This window comes from Rhinolophus sinicus, linkage group LG06 (genome assembly GCF_036562045.2).
Source record: "Rhinolophus sinicus isolate RSC01 linkage group LG06, ASM3656204v1, whole genome shotgun sequence".
NCBI lineage: Eukaryota > Metazoa > Chordata > Mammalia > Chiroptera > Rhinolophidae > Rhinolophus > Rhinolophus sinicus.
This window is the reverse complement of record NC_133756.1, coordinates 88,547,548-88,562,212: the sequence shown is the minus strand read 5'-3', so window position 1 is coordinate 88,562,212 and position 14,665 is coordinate 88,547,548. Positions and strand designations below refer to the sequence as shown.

The 14,665-nt window shown below is 39.5% G+C and overlaps 2 long non-coding RNA genes across 4 annotated transcripts in view; one reads left to right on the top strand and one right to left on the bottom strand.

Moving 5' to 3' along the window:
- Nucleotides 1-14,665, bottom strand: part of LOC109436579 (uncharacterized) — a 64,589-nt gene that overhangs the window by 30,570 nt on the left and 19,354 nt on the right. The window lies entirely within an intron of this gene.
- LOC109436577 (uncharacterized) overlaps nt 1-14,665 on the top strand; it is a 49,268-nt gene that overhangs the window by 27,888 nt on the left and 6,715 nt on the right. Inside the window, exons 1-2 of one of the 2 annotated variants that reach the window (XR_002136129.2) lie at nt 5,494-5,614; nt 6,593-6,769. This is a non-coding gene — a long non-coding RNA (uncharacterized LOC109436577). Of the gene's footprint in view, nt 1-5,493; nt 5,615-6,592; nt 6,770-14,665 lie in introns of those variants that run through there. The other variant, XR_012497400.1, reaches the window with a different exon arrangement.

Below are 14,665 nucleotides of genomic sequence, written 5' to 3'. Positions count from 1 at the left end.
ATATACAATATACAATGGAATGTTATCCAGCCGTAAAAAAGGAAATCTTGCCATTTGCAACAACATGGGTGAATCTGGAGGACATTATGCTAAGTGAAATAAACCAGATAGAGAAACACAAGGAGTGCATAGTATCACTTATATGTGGACTTTTTTTTAAAAGCAGGTTTCATAGCAACAGAGAATAGAATGGTGGTTGCCAGGGGCTAGGAGAAGAAAATTGAGGTTACATAGGTCAAAGGTACAAATTTTCAATCATAAGAAGAAAAAGTTCTGAAAATCTAATGTACAGCAAGGTGACTATAGTTAATAATGTGTCGTTGTATACTTGAAAAGTTGCTGAGAGTAGATCTTAAGCATTCTCACCACACACACACACACACACACACACACACACACACAGAGTTAACTATGTGAGGTGATGGATGTGTTAAGTATCTTAATCTTGGTAATCATTCCACAATGTATAAGTTTATCAAATCATCATATTGTACACTTTAAATATATACAATTATAGTTGTCAATTTTATTACTCACTAAAGTTAAAAAAATATTATTTCAAAAATAAAGAATGCTAAAAGGCGTGTGTGTATGAGTGTGTGTGTGTCCACTCATTCTTTTTTGTGCCCTTTGTGAAAAGAACCTCTATTTAGACTATGATTTGAAGGCAACTTAACTCTCTTATATACAGTAGTGAACATAAACCCTTGTCAGTCACTGCAATTTATCAAAAGATAGTCCAAAAAAAACTAAGTCAGGTGTTAAACATGCATACAAATGAACTGGGGTGCCTGGCCAGTCCCCTCCTCTGCCCTGTATTTCATATAAATGTATTGTTCCAGATGGGCTATAGGTCTCAGGGTGCTCGGCTGTGACCATGCTTCCCTAAGGTCTGCACAGGAAGAGCCTCCTATTAAACTTCTTTGGGATTTGCAAAGCAGTGTGCTTTCAACCAAAATAATCCTACTCTGCTGGTTTTAACTGATTGTGCCCAGGATCACAGGCCTATGCCAAGGGCAGCCATTAGGGCTCTATTACCAAAGGTAACCAACCAAGTAATGTCTGCCATAAAATATAAAACACTATGTATCAAACGGAGCAAATTCAAATATGAATAAGATTCTAATCAGGTTGCCATAAAACTAGCTTAGAGCAAGACAAATATGGAGCAGATTCTTGGGGTAAAATCTATTTCATTTCAATAGCCCAGGATATGAAAGACTCTTAACTCTTCCTCTGGTTCTAGGAACTAATATTTCTAATCGGAAGAGTTTGCTGTTTATATGACTGTATGAAATGCAAACACACTGAGATGCCTCCGGTACTTGTACATAAATTAACCCCTCTGCTCCTTCACCCTTAGGACAATATCAGGCAGTGGGAAAGCTCTGGCTTTGATTCAGGGACCTCAGTGATCACCTGTTTTCCCTGCGAACTCAGACAAATTGCATCTACTACAGACAAATTGCATCTACTATGAAAAAGTCTGTCTTCTCATGTATAAGAGGAGAGAATTGAACTGGATGATTTCTAAATCTCTGAGTCTATTTGATGGGACAACAGTTTTAGATCTGCTTTCTGTCTTAAAGAGTGTAGTGTAAGAGGTAGAATATTACATCCCCACCCCCCACAAGATGTCCATTTCTTAATCACTGAAACCTGTGAATATGTTACCTTATATGGAAACAGGGACTTTGCAAAAGTGATTAAGGATCTTGAGATGGGAGATCATCTTGTATTATCTGGCTGGGCCAATGTAAACACAAGCATGCTTGTATGAGAGAAACAGGAGGGTCAGAGTCAGAGGAGAGGAAATAACAGGAGCAGAGGCTGGAGTGATAATACCATGAGCCAAGGAATGCTGGCAACCTCTAGAAACCAGAAAAGGCAAGGAATGATTTTCCCCTAGTGCCCCCAGAAGGAGTGCAGCTCGATCGACATCATGATTTCAGTTCCAAGAGACCCAGTTTGGAGTTCTCCTCTCCAGAAATGTAAGATAATAGATTTATGTCCTGTTAAATCACTAAATTTGTGGCAATTTTGATACAGCAACAATAGGAAACTAATACATGGGATAATCTGGGGAAAGGAAGGAAAATACTTTTATCAGTTTCCATTATAAGATAATAACAATATGAGAGGACACTAAAAGAATAATTTTGTCTGAAAAAATGCAAAGCTCAAGAAAAGCAATTGATGCTTTTGGGAGGGTGGCAGGAATGTGATGTTGTTATATAAACTCACACGGGCCAGAGAAGAAAAAAATCAGGTGATATTTTATACTAACTACAGTTTTGTTTAACAACCATACTGTTCTATTGCAATGAATCCAAATAATACATTTAAAAAATCTACAAGTGTCCACTTTCCTTTATATTCAAAGATGATGGATGACCGAGAAGAGAAGTAATCTGCTTAAATATCACCCCCACCACACACATACAAATGCTATATCACTAAATGTATTATTCCTTCTTTTATTCAGTTATTCCACAAATACCTATTAAGCACCACTATGTACATTTTCCTAAGTACAGAGGAATACAATGATAAAATAATTATGGTAATAATAATAGTAAGAATGATACCTTGATGGTTCTTACAAACTAGTAGGGAAGAAACTATTAAAAGTGTTAGGAAAGGGAAAGGAAATGAAAAGGGTTTTAGTCTTTATGAAAAGAGAGAGAGACAGAAATTATCAAAGCCATTCATGCTCCAGAAATAACAACTCAGAAAATAACCACAATTAATTTACATTTTGATATTAGTTTCATCATTTCCAGCCTTTTGTTGATAGACACATGCATATGTATACATTATGTAGAATACATATTGTTTTTTCATACAAAGTATAGAGTTATAAGAGCATACAATGTGGGGAGGAGCAGCTATGATGGTGGGGAATCAGAAATAGCCCCCATAAAGGCTGCTTACTTGGGGATAATGCTTAAGCTGAATTCTGCAAAACAAGTAGAAGCTGGCAAGATGAAAAGGGGTGGGGGGAGGAAGGAAGGTTATACAGGGAGATAATAGCACAAGCAAAAGTCTCAAGACAGAGGAAACATCAAGTCTTAAAGGGAAATTGAGTAGAACAAAATGGCTGGAGCCCAGGGAGGCCAGGGAGAGAGGTGTGCATGAGGAGATGGGAAAGTGCCAGGAGGAGGAGGGCCATGTTAGACACGGTCACAATTAAGACTTAACTCCAGGGCAATGACAAGCCACTGAAGCCTTCAACTAAGCAGGTAACATGATCAGGTTTATGTTTTTAACACCTGACTATGATTGCCACGTAGAGACTGGAATGCAAGCATGTTCAGCACAAGAAGGTTGAGAAGAGAAGCCTGGTGGTGATCATCAAATTCAGAGAATCAGAAGGCTTGTTATCAAGTCCCAACCCACCAACCATTAGGTAGTAATAATGGTTATCATTTACTAAGAGGTTACTGTGTGCCAGGCACTGTTCTAAGTGTTTTACCTATAAAAACTCATTTACTTTCCCAGAAACTCTATGAAGCAGGAATCATTACTATCCCCATTTTAAAGGAAACTGAGATACAGAAAGCTTATGTATCTTGCCTCAAACCACTTAGCTAGTAAATTGCAGAGCTGGATTATAACACAGGCAGCCTGGTTTCAGAGTCTGTCCTCTAAACCACCATATTACACTGCCTCTCATGACCTACTGCATGCCCCAGGGAAGCCACAAACACACTGCTTCCCCTGCCAGACAAAGCAATGGCGACTCACTGGGCAGCATTGTAAACCAAGAGTGTTGACCTGAATCGGCGCTTATCTCAGGTCCTTCTGGTTCTAATATTACAATTTTATCTGGAAAACCAAGATTCTGCACCCTGTTTTTTACCCAGTAGTAGTCTTCAAAGCCTGAGATGAGTGGCCACAGTCCTAGAGTATGGCTGGACTTAGAACGTAGCTCAGAATCCCTCGAGATTCAAAAAGATGTCTACACACTATACATTGTTCTTTCTGATTTCAAGGACTGCTCTATTGAACCTACTCCACCCTACCCTCCATGCCTCAGACAACTCACTACACAGTCATCCTCCAACACTCCAACCTTCATTTAGATAAAACCAAAATGTAAATGAATACTTGTCATTTTTGAGTCATGGGATGATAAGTGATTTTTATAATCTGTCTCTCTCTCCATATTTTTTATTCACATAAGGAACACATGTGCTAACTATTTAATCAGAACAAATATATATTTCTTTAAATGTATCCTTACCCAGCATCTAAATTTTTTGGCATTCTGTTCAGTAGTTACTTTCTGAAGATTCAATTCAGTAATTATTTTTTAATCAGGCTCCTCAAATTAAGATTTAATTTACAAAAGAACCACACTAAAAATATCTCTTGTAAGTAAATTTAAAAAACTACAGAATGTAAGAGCTAGAAAGATATTTGGCATCATCTAGTGCAGTAATTTTCAAATTTTCAAACTGTGTCTTCATGAATCTTTGGGTTCTATAGGTAAGCCTTGGGGTAAAACAGAGGGAAAGGGGGCGACTAAGTGGGTACGGATATTACATAACATATATATATATACTATTTTGATTGAAGAAGAGATGGGGGTTTGAGGGATATATATCCATACCCATTTAGTTTCCCCCTTTCCCTCTGTTATATATATATATATACATATAGTGTTCCTTTGTTATTCCAGAATATATCTGGAGTCTACTTACTTCTCTCCATCTCAATTGCCATCACTGTAATCCAAAACATCATCATCTCTGTACTGGATTGTTGTAATAACCTCATTACCTAGTCTCTTTACTTCCACACTTACCTCTTTGTCTAATTTCATCTTATATCACCCCTACTCTACACTTTGCTTACTGTACTCAAGTCATACTTCCTTTTTATTTATTCTTCAAACACACCTATATTAACTCAAATAAATAGGATATGCTGAGCTAACAAACAACCTGAAAATATCACTGGTTTAATGAAATGATTATTTCTCACTCATATCAGAGCCTGAGATTCTCTCTTCCAAGAAGTGACTCAGGGATCCAGGCTTCTTCCCTTTGGGAACATCATCATCTTAAACACATGGCATTCATGATTGCCATGGAAAAGGAAGGTGGGGAAGGTTGCACAGCTCTGGAAATGGAACAAAGACCATTTCTCAGAACTCAGTCACAAGACTTCAACCTAATTATAAAAAAACAGCTGGGAGACATAGTCTTTCAGAATGTCCAGAAAAAGGAAAATGCCATAGGAGTTGGTGAAAACTGATGAACACATAACATAATCTCTCATATCCACTTAGAGCAACTGCATTTTCTGTTACCTTTTCATGAAATTTCCTTGCCACAGATTTTTGCATAACTGTTTTAATCTCCTCTGAGAGACTTCTCTTATCATCTTAACCAAAATAGTTCACTGTGGCAGAGATCTCATTATCTTTTCTCTTCTTCACTTTTGGCAGAGAGAAATCTTATGCTTAGATGAGTATATTGTTGGCCAGCTAAAGGACGACATTTCCCATCTTTCTCTGTACCAGGTTTGGCCATGTGACTCAGTTTTGGACAATAAGATATAAGAAGTATTATGTGAAACTTCTGGGAAGATTCTCTAAAGGGATGAGGTAAATCTTCCTTCACCCCTTCCTCCCTTCTACTTCCTGTATTGATGAAGCCTAGATTAATTCAAGCAGCCATCTTGCAGGAAGCACTCTAACTAGGGTGGAGCATTAGTTGGAATAAATTTATATTCCTGATAACTTTGTGGTGCCATCACAGTAGACCTGGACTCTTTATCTCAGGATTCCTTGCATGACAGAGAGAAATTAACTTCTAACTTTTTAAAAACACTATTATTTTCTATAAACAGTGGTTTACTTAATGCAACCTCTTTATTATGCAGATAAAGAAACTGAAATGATATGATTACTTGGCTGTAAAAATGGAAGGCCAGGACAGAATTAGTTCTCTGACTTCCAGCTTCATACTTAACGTGAAAATTTCAAGAAAAACAAAAACAAAACATACTGATTCACTATTGTATGTGAGGCACAGAAGTATGAGACATACATAGTCTCTGCCCTTGTCATCATGATAAGTGCATAAAAATATAATTATGATATAATGATATAACATATACTATTGTATTAATAAGTAATATAATAGTAGAGACATGTACATATGCATGGTAGCACAGAAAAATGATAAAAATGGATGTTTAATTTTGCCTTGCATTATCAGAAAGATAAGAAACAACATCAAAGTTGGGCCTTAAAGGATGACTAAGAGTTTTCCGGGTATAAGGGTAGAAGTAGGGAGTGAGAAGTGTATTCTAGGCAGATGACACCAGGATACAAAAGCATGGAAGGCTACAGTGTGTGCATAGAATGATCAGTGCAGAAAGAGCAAAAAAATTGACAACTGAGCTTAGAAATTTAGAAGTTTAGGCACAAGACAGACTGTAAAGCTCTTTGGGTATAAACCCCGGACTAGATCCACAGGTAAGGAAAGATCATAATATGGTAGTGATTATATTGGACTTGTATTAATTTTGGAGACCTACCTATTTTCCCTTCCTAATAAAAGCCTTATTTCTTTCATAGGGATTGACTCTGATAATACATATAGACTGATGGGACCCACCCAGAGCTCCACTCACCCTTGTCCATTGGGAGCCATGAGACCAAAACTAAGCCACTCAGATGCTCCTGCCTCGGACCCTGAATCTTGAGCAGAAAAACAAAGAAATGACAAAAGTCTGTCACTCCAGTCAGCAGCAGGTCAGTGTCCTCACCATAACCTTCCTGCCATGAGACTGTCTTGTGGCCTCCTCAACCCAACCCAGACCCAGGGCAGCTTCCTGTCCATTCTCTGAGTTCTCATTATTCTTCTGGTAGATTTATTTTGCTTAAGTGAAACAGGATGGTTTCTGTACCTTCAAGCAAAGAAATCTAACACATAAAGTATCACAATATGAGTCATCAATGTTAGAAGGAAATGTCTCCAGAACTCCATATTGTTCCAGGGTTGAGATTGAGATGTCAGGAGTTGGCACATTAATTTTGCTCTTACACTAAGCTATATCCACCAATCTAACTTTTGTCAGTAAAAGCTTACTGAGTCTTTTTATCTTATTTCTCAATTGGTTATTAATTGGGCTCCTTCAAATACCTCAACCACCTATACTATCACAGTTAACCCATAGGACATCCAATGAGGAAAGTATTATCAATGTCCTTATAAACAATAGGAAATTGTGCCCAAGTGACAAAGCCAAGGCCAGAACTCTTATTTCTAATTCAAGATCCTGTATTTTTTTTTTTCCTAAAAGGTATGGTCCAGCTGGCTTTTTATTCCTCCTGTTGCTATCCCAATATTTTTTTTTTTCTATTTTACAAATTCAGAGGAGTTGGGAATCATTTTGTCTTTGTCAAGGCAGGAAATTCATGCTTCCCATAAGTAATCTCTTAGGCCAGGTCCAGATAAAACCAAATGGTCTATCTGGATTTCTACATTCCTCTGGACTCAGAGGAGGACCAAATGCTGAGAAGGAAGTGTGCTTTAGCACAGGGTACAATGAACTTCTGAATCCTCTTTAATTAAAAAGGGATTTAGGGAGGTTATTTTTATCAAGATCCTCAGATGAGTCAAAGGACACTTTTTTTTTTTTTTTTTTTTTTTTTAGATAAATGTTCATGTTACCAAGAGCAATAGGAGATATTGTTAAGGGGTCCATGAATACTTGGAGAATGACAAAGAATTTAAATGATGTAGGATAGAAAAATTTCCTTCCCCTAAAAAATAAAAGTTCAAACTAATGGAATAACTTGAAAGACATCTTGATTATTTCATTCCAATGCTTGCACAAAAATACACAGGTAGGCCCTGAGATGGGGCTATGTAAAGGAGAACAAATTATCAGCTTCTCTCATACTTTAACCTTGATTATAAATGTTAAATGAAATTCAGATGAGATAAACTACAAAGAATCTTCCCAGAATCATCTTTCTGGATTCATAGATACACTCCTAAGAGAAGATGCTAGCATTTGCATTCTCAGCCTTTACCGTACCTTTTATTAGCAAGGTTTTACTCTTGTCCAGGGAGTAGTTACAGGTTGCTGTCTTTGTAAGTCATCAAATCATTCATTTCAACACAAGAACTGAATTTATAAAGCATCTATTCCAACTACAGCTCTTGACCAGAAGGTAAACTTAAACCTGGAGTGCTAAATCACCCACCCAGAGCCAACCAGTCAGGCGCAAAGCCAGGATCTACCTCCTACCTACCTATATGTGATACCAAAGGGAGGAAGTAGAAGATTTTCTCTTTTTTTGAGACACTTACAGATTCGGAAGGAAGTGTGTGAAAAAAATCAATTGTCTAATATTACTTTTGGTGGCAGGTGGAGGAGAAACTGCTTTTGTTTAGGAAAATACCTATCTTAGTCAGCTCAAGCTGCCATAACAGAATACCATAGACTGGGTGGTTTAAACAGAAAAAATTTGTTTCCTCACAGCTCTAGAGGCTGAAAGTCCAAGATCAGGGTGCCAGCATGGTGAGATTCTGGGGAAAGCTCTCTTCCTGTCTTGCAGATGGTGGCCTTCTTGCTATGGCAGAGAGAGCAGCAAGCTCTCTGTGTCTCTTCTCATAAGGGCACTAATCCCATTATGAGAGCCCACCCTTATGAGTTCATATAAACCTAATTATCTCCCAAAGGCCCTACCTCCAAATACCATTATATTGTAGGTTAGAGTTTCAACATATAAATTGGGTGAGGGGAATACAAACCTTTAGTCCATAGCAATACCTTAATAAGGCAGTTGGAGGAAGATGAGACTATAGGGCACTGTGACCTGAGGCCTCAAAAGTGGTCATTAAACGTTTTTAAAACTCTTTCCACAAGAAACAACAATAACATAGGGGTGGTGGTAGTATGAGTGAAGGGTGTAAAAAAGAAACAACAGAAAAATGTGAGAAGCCAGGACATGGGCACTACAAAGATGACGAGAGGCTGGGGCAACTTATGAGGTGAAGTAATCAAGGGAAAATCCCCAGGTGGGATACCCAGAGGACCATAGGTATGGGATGTCCAGCATCCAATTTTAACTCTGTTTATATTTGCTTTGGTGATAACACCAACTCTGATCCTAAAAGTTCTCAGCTGATTCCAATACACACACAATATGCCCTGTGAAGTGAATCTTTTTATGGGAATTGAGGAAGGAACCTGGTTGTATATTTCAGCCTTCTGTATATCAAGGATGGTGTGGGGACAGAGCCCCAGAGAGCAGTTTCCAGGCTATCGGCCTCACATGGAAAGATGCTAGTTCAGATAGTAGATGGTCATCAGCTGTGACTAGTTGGCCATCAGTTATTACCAGTTAGCCATTAGCCACTGATATAACTGCCATGGCTAAGCTAGCAGACAGCAGAGTGAGGGTTGTGGATTGCAGAGAAGTAGACGGCAGGTTGCAGATAGTGTAGCTCCTGCTTCCTGTGTCTCCAATCCAGCCGCCAGCGAGAGTACAGTGGTATGACTCCCTATCAATGGCTCCGTGGGTTTTCCTTTTTGGCCTCACCATATCCTGTGTTCTTATGTGGAGAGTGGGAGCTGAGACCCCGCATAACACCCTGCATGACAGATGGATACGCAGGCTGATGAAATAGTCCAAAAACTGAGGATAACCTGGAGGATTTCCAGTTGAGATGGTGGAGTAGGTAAATGCTGCACTTGCCTCCTCTGATGACCACATCAAAATTACAACTAAAGTACAGAAAAAACATCACTGAGAATAACCTGAAGTCTAGATGAACAAGAGTCCTAAAACTAAGGACAAACAGAAGTCACCTCAAGATTGGTGGGAGGGGCAGAGACACAGAACAAGCTGGTCTCACCCATGTGACCATTAAAAATCAGGAGGCATATCCCAGATATGGAGGTCCCCTCAGAGGAGCAATGGGTCCCAACCCCGACACCAGCCTCCTCAGCCCAGGATTCCAGTGCCTGGAAGAAATGTCCTCACAATTTCTGGCTGTGAAAACCAGCAGAGATTATGGATGAATAAGATGGAGAGCTGCTGGAGCCCAGGTGTTCCTCTTAAAGGCTCCATGCACAACTCACTGGCTGAAGGACTCACTCATTCTGAGCTCCAATGCTGGGGCAGCAGCTTCAAAGGCACCAGGAACATATGGGGAGGCACTGAATTTTCTGGCTGCAAAGTGAGGGCAGAACGGGCAGCTTTCTCCCAGAAAAAAGTGCCAGCACAATCTATTAATTCTTTGTTGAGCCCTCCCCATTACCCAGAATTTGGATGCAGAGAGCCACAATATCTGACTCTCCATCACCTTGGCTAATACCATTCATCTGCCATGCCCTGGTGATTCCCTGAGACCTGACCCAACTTGTGGACTCACCCAAGCCATTTCCAGTGGCTTTTCCATACAAATAGTCTGTCTTGGCTCATGCTGCAGACTTTCCTAAAATCTCTCAAAGGGTCACAAAACCCAAACAAGCAGCATCTGCCCTCAGCAAGTGCTGTATCTCGTGCTGAGCAGCCTCAAGCATGGCACTACTGCCAGCTGACCTCAGTTCGCAGCTTGGCCTCTCTCAGGCACCTCCAAGCCCAGCGTGAGTGGCTGTCATCTGGAGATTGCTTTGTGGCTCATGCCAGGTGACCTCAGTCAGGGCACAGGCTGCAGCTGCACTTGGCCAATGGCAGGGCCCCTCTCAGGAGGCCCCATGGCAGCACACCCCATGGCTAGCTTTGGACCAAGCCAGAACACCACTCAGCTGCCTCTAAGGGCAGCACACCCAAAGAGCTGACTGGGCAGGCACTAGAAACCTGCTAAAGTGAATCCTGCTCCATAAAGTCAGTCCATGCACAACTGTTCCTCCACTGTAGTCAGGGCCACTGCTCAAAACCAAGCAGCCACAGGGTCAATCCCTCCCATTGATGTTCCAAAAACTACCAAGGCTCAACTACAACAGGAGGGTACACACAACCCACACAAGGGACACACATCTAAAACACCTGGCTCAGGGTACCAGGGAGACTGTGCCACTGGGCTCCACAGGACATCTAATACATAAGGCCACTCTACTAAGACCAGGAGACATAGCAGCCTTACCTTATACATGGAAAGAAACACAGGAAGGCCAAAATGGGGAGACAACGAAACATGTCCCAAATGAAAGGATAGAACAAAGCTCCAGAAAAAGAACTAAACAAAATAGAGACAAGCAATCTACCAGATGCAGAGTTCAAAACACAGATTATAAGATTGCTCAATGAACCTAGGGGAAGCATAAACTTTAACAAAGAGATAGGAAACATAAAAAATGGATACAGAAAACATAAAAAGAACCAGTCAGAAATGAAGAATACATTGGAAGGAATCAACAGTAGATTAGATGAAGCAGAGGACTGAATCAGTGATTTAGAAGATAAGGTAGCAGAAAACACCCAATAACAACAGGAAAAAGGAAAAAGCAGCAAAAAAAAAAAAAAATGAGGATAATTTAAGGGCCCTCTGGGACAACATCAAGCATACCAATATTCACATCATAGGGGTACCAGAACGAGAAGAGAGGACAAGGAGTTGAAAACCCATTTGAAGAAATAATGGCTGAAAACTTCTCTAACCTGGTGAAGGAAATAGACAATCAAGCCCAGGAAAGTGCAGAGAGTCCCAAACAAAATGAACCCAAAGAGACCAACACCAAAACATATCATAATTAAAACACCAAAGGTTAAAGACAAAGAAAGAATCTTAGAAGCAGCAAGAGAAAGGCAGTTAGCTATCTACAAGGGAGCTCCCAAAAGACTTTCATCTGATTTCTCAACAGAAAATTTGCAGGCCAGAAAGGATTGGCATGAAATATTAAAAGTGATGAAAAGCAGGGACCTACAACCAAGATTACTCTACCCAGCAAAACTATCATTTAGAATCAAGGAACAGATAAAGAGCTTCCCAGACAAGAAGAACTAAAGGGGTTAATCACTACCCAACCAGTACCACAAGAAATGTTAAAGGGACTTCTTTAAGAAGAAAAAGATAAAAAATATGAAAAATAAGATGGCAATAACTACATATCTATCAACAATTCTTTAAATGTAAATGGATTAAATGCTCTAATCAAAAGACATAGGGTAACTGAGTGGATAAGAAAACAAAACCCTTACATATCATGCCTACAAAAGACACTTCAGATCTAAAGACACACACAGACTGAAAGTAAAGGGAAGGAGAAAGATATTTCATGAAAACGTAAATTTAAAGAAAAAGCTGGAGTAGCAATACTTACACTAGACACAGTAGACTTTAAAACAAAGTCTATGACAGGAGACAAAGAAGGACCCAGTAATCCCTCTTCTGGGTATTTATCTGAAGAAACGCAAAACAGTGCTTCAAAGGGACATGTGCATCCATTTGTTAATTGCAGCATTATTTGCAATAGCCAAGATATGGAGGCAACCTGTGTGTTCATCAGTGGATGAATGGATAAAGAAGAGGTGGCACATACCCTGTTTATCTGAAAATAAGACCTAGCCGGACCATCAGCTCTAATATATCTTTTGGAGCAAAAATTAATATAAGACCCAGTATATTATTATATTATATTATATTATATTATATTATATTATATTATATTATATTATATTATATAAACCCGGTCTTATATTACAGTAAAATAAGACCGGGTCTTATATTAATTGTTGCTCCAAAAGACACATTAGATCTGTTGGTCGGGCTAGGTCTTATTTTCAGGGAAACATGGTATGTACAATGGAATATTACTCACCCATTAAAAGAATGAAATCTTGCCATCTGCAAAAACATGGACTGAGCTAGAGGGTACTCTGCTGAGTGGAGTAAGTCAGACAGTGAAGGAGAAAGCCATATGATTTCACTTATACCAGGGAGCCAAAAAAATGTATACAAGTGGACACTTTGGTCAGCATTGCTCAAGCAGTAATTTGCCACAATCAGAAGTGTCTGGACACTGATGGTAACCACTTTGAGCACCTCTTCTAATTGCAGAAGTCAAACGTGACTTGTCTTCACTCTTTTGTTGTTGGTATATATTGAGTATTACAATTTCAATACAGTTTTCCTTTCTTAAAATATGTATACTTTTTTTGCACATTCTTTATGTGGGGTCTAAAGGACAAAATAAACAAACAAAACAGAAATAAACTCATAGATACAGAGAACATTTTGATAGTTGCCAGATGGGACAGGGTGGGGGTGGGGGTGAAAAAGGGGAAGGCATTAAGAAGTACAAATTGGTTGTTACACAGTAGTCATGGGGATATAGGGTACAGCCTAAGAAATATAGTCAGTAATATTGTAATAACTATGTATGGTGTCAAACAGTTACTAGATTTATCAGGGTAATCACTTCATAAGTTATATAAAATCTCTAATCACTATGTTGTACACCTGAAACTAATATAATATTGTATGTCAACTGTAATTGAAAAATAAAACAGTTATTTAAAAAAACTGAGAACAACCCAAATGTGACCAGGAGATTATAGCCCCATCATTGATCCACAGATGAGTGAAGGCAATTTTATCTGGCTCTCAAGAAGCAGGGAGACCCCAGCTAATAGGTAAACATGGGCTAAACAGGTGAAAATTACTACAGGTATTTCCTCAGCATGGGGTTTATTTGAACATTATCAAAGCCCATCTTTGGAAGTTGTTATAGGAGCATGGAGAAAGATTCCCCTATACGAATGTTTTAAGATTATGTGAAAGTTCCCAGTTCCCTGCTAAGCATTTCCTAGTGAGGCAGCCTTTGAATCTGACATATCAGCTGTCTCCTTTCTCTCTTAGTCAGCAAGAAAGGCTAGGGGGTTCTTTTCTGTTTTTAAAGTTAACATATACGTGGAGTATTTTCTTTGTTTGAGGGTCTGGAAAAGAGGGAAAAATTTTAAGTCCCTCATCTTTTCTTTCCTGTAAGTGATCAAATAGTTTATTCAAGTATTTTCAAAATGGTTACGCTTCTGAGGCACAAGTCTGTTTCCCCCTCCCAACCCTGATGAAAGATGACTCCAAATGTAATAAAGTGGACTCCAGAGAAATCCGTTTATTTATTCCAAATATTTCAGCTAATGAGAAAGCAAATTTGAACTCCCTATCCACAGGGGCTTTGCAGCCAAGCTCTCTGGCAGTGCTCTTGGCATGGACACTCTCTAATCTGTTCCTTCTGCCTCTAAGGTTCAATGGGCCCACTCGCTCTCCAGGTTTCTCATTAGTAGAAACCCCATAACTCACGTGGGATGCAGAGGCTTCACTACTGCCAATGCCTTTATTGTACTCCCCCTGCCACCCTCTCCAGTCCCCTCTCCCTCACTCTAACCAGCCCTCCTTCTCTGCAGGAGTCCCTCCATTCTGTCATCCTTCTGTGTGGCTTCTGGCAAGAAGCTTCCTTTGATGGATTCCATAGACCCCTGACCTTACTTTGAAGTTTCCACAGCTAAATCAAACACGCCCACCTTCAGACACAGCATTGCCCCTTTCACTGGCTTACTAAACTCATTAGCCACTCCAGGGGTCCCAGTTTGCCTCCTGTGTGACAGAATAATAATTAGGTTTAGGGGAAAAGTAGGGAAGTGAATGTTGTATTCTTAGACACACACCAGTAAGAAAGCCAGCTTCCTCTT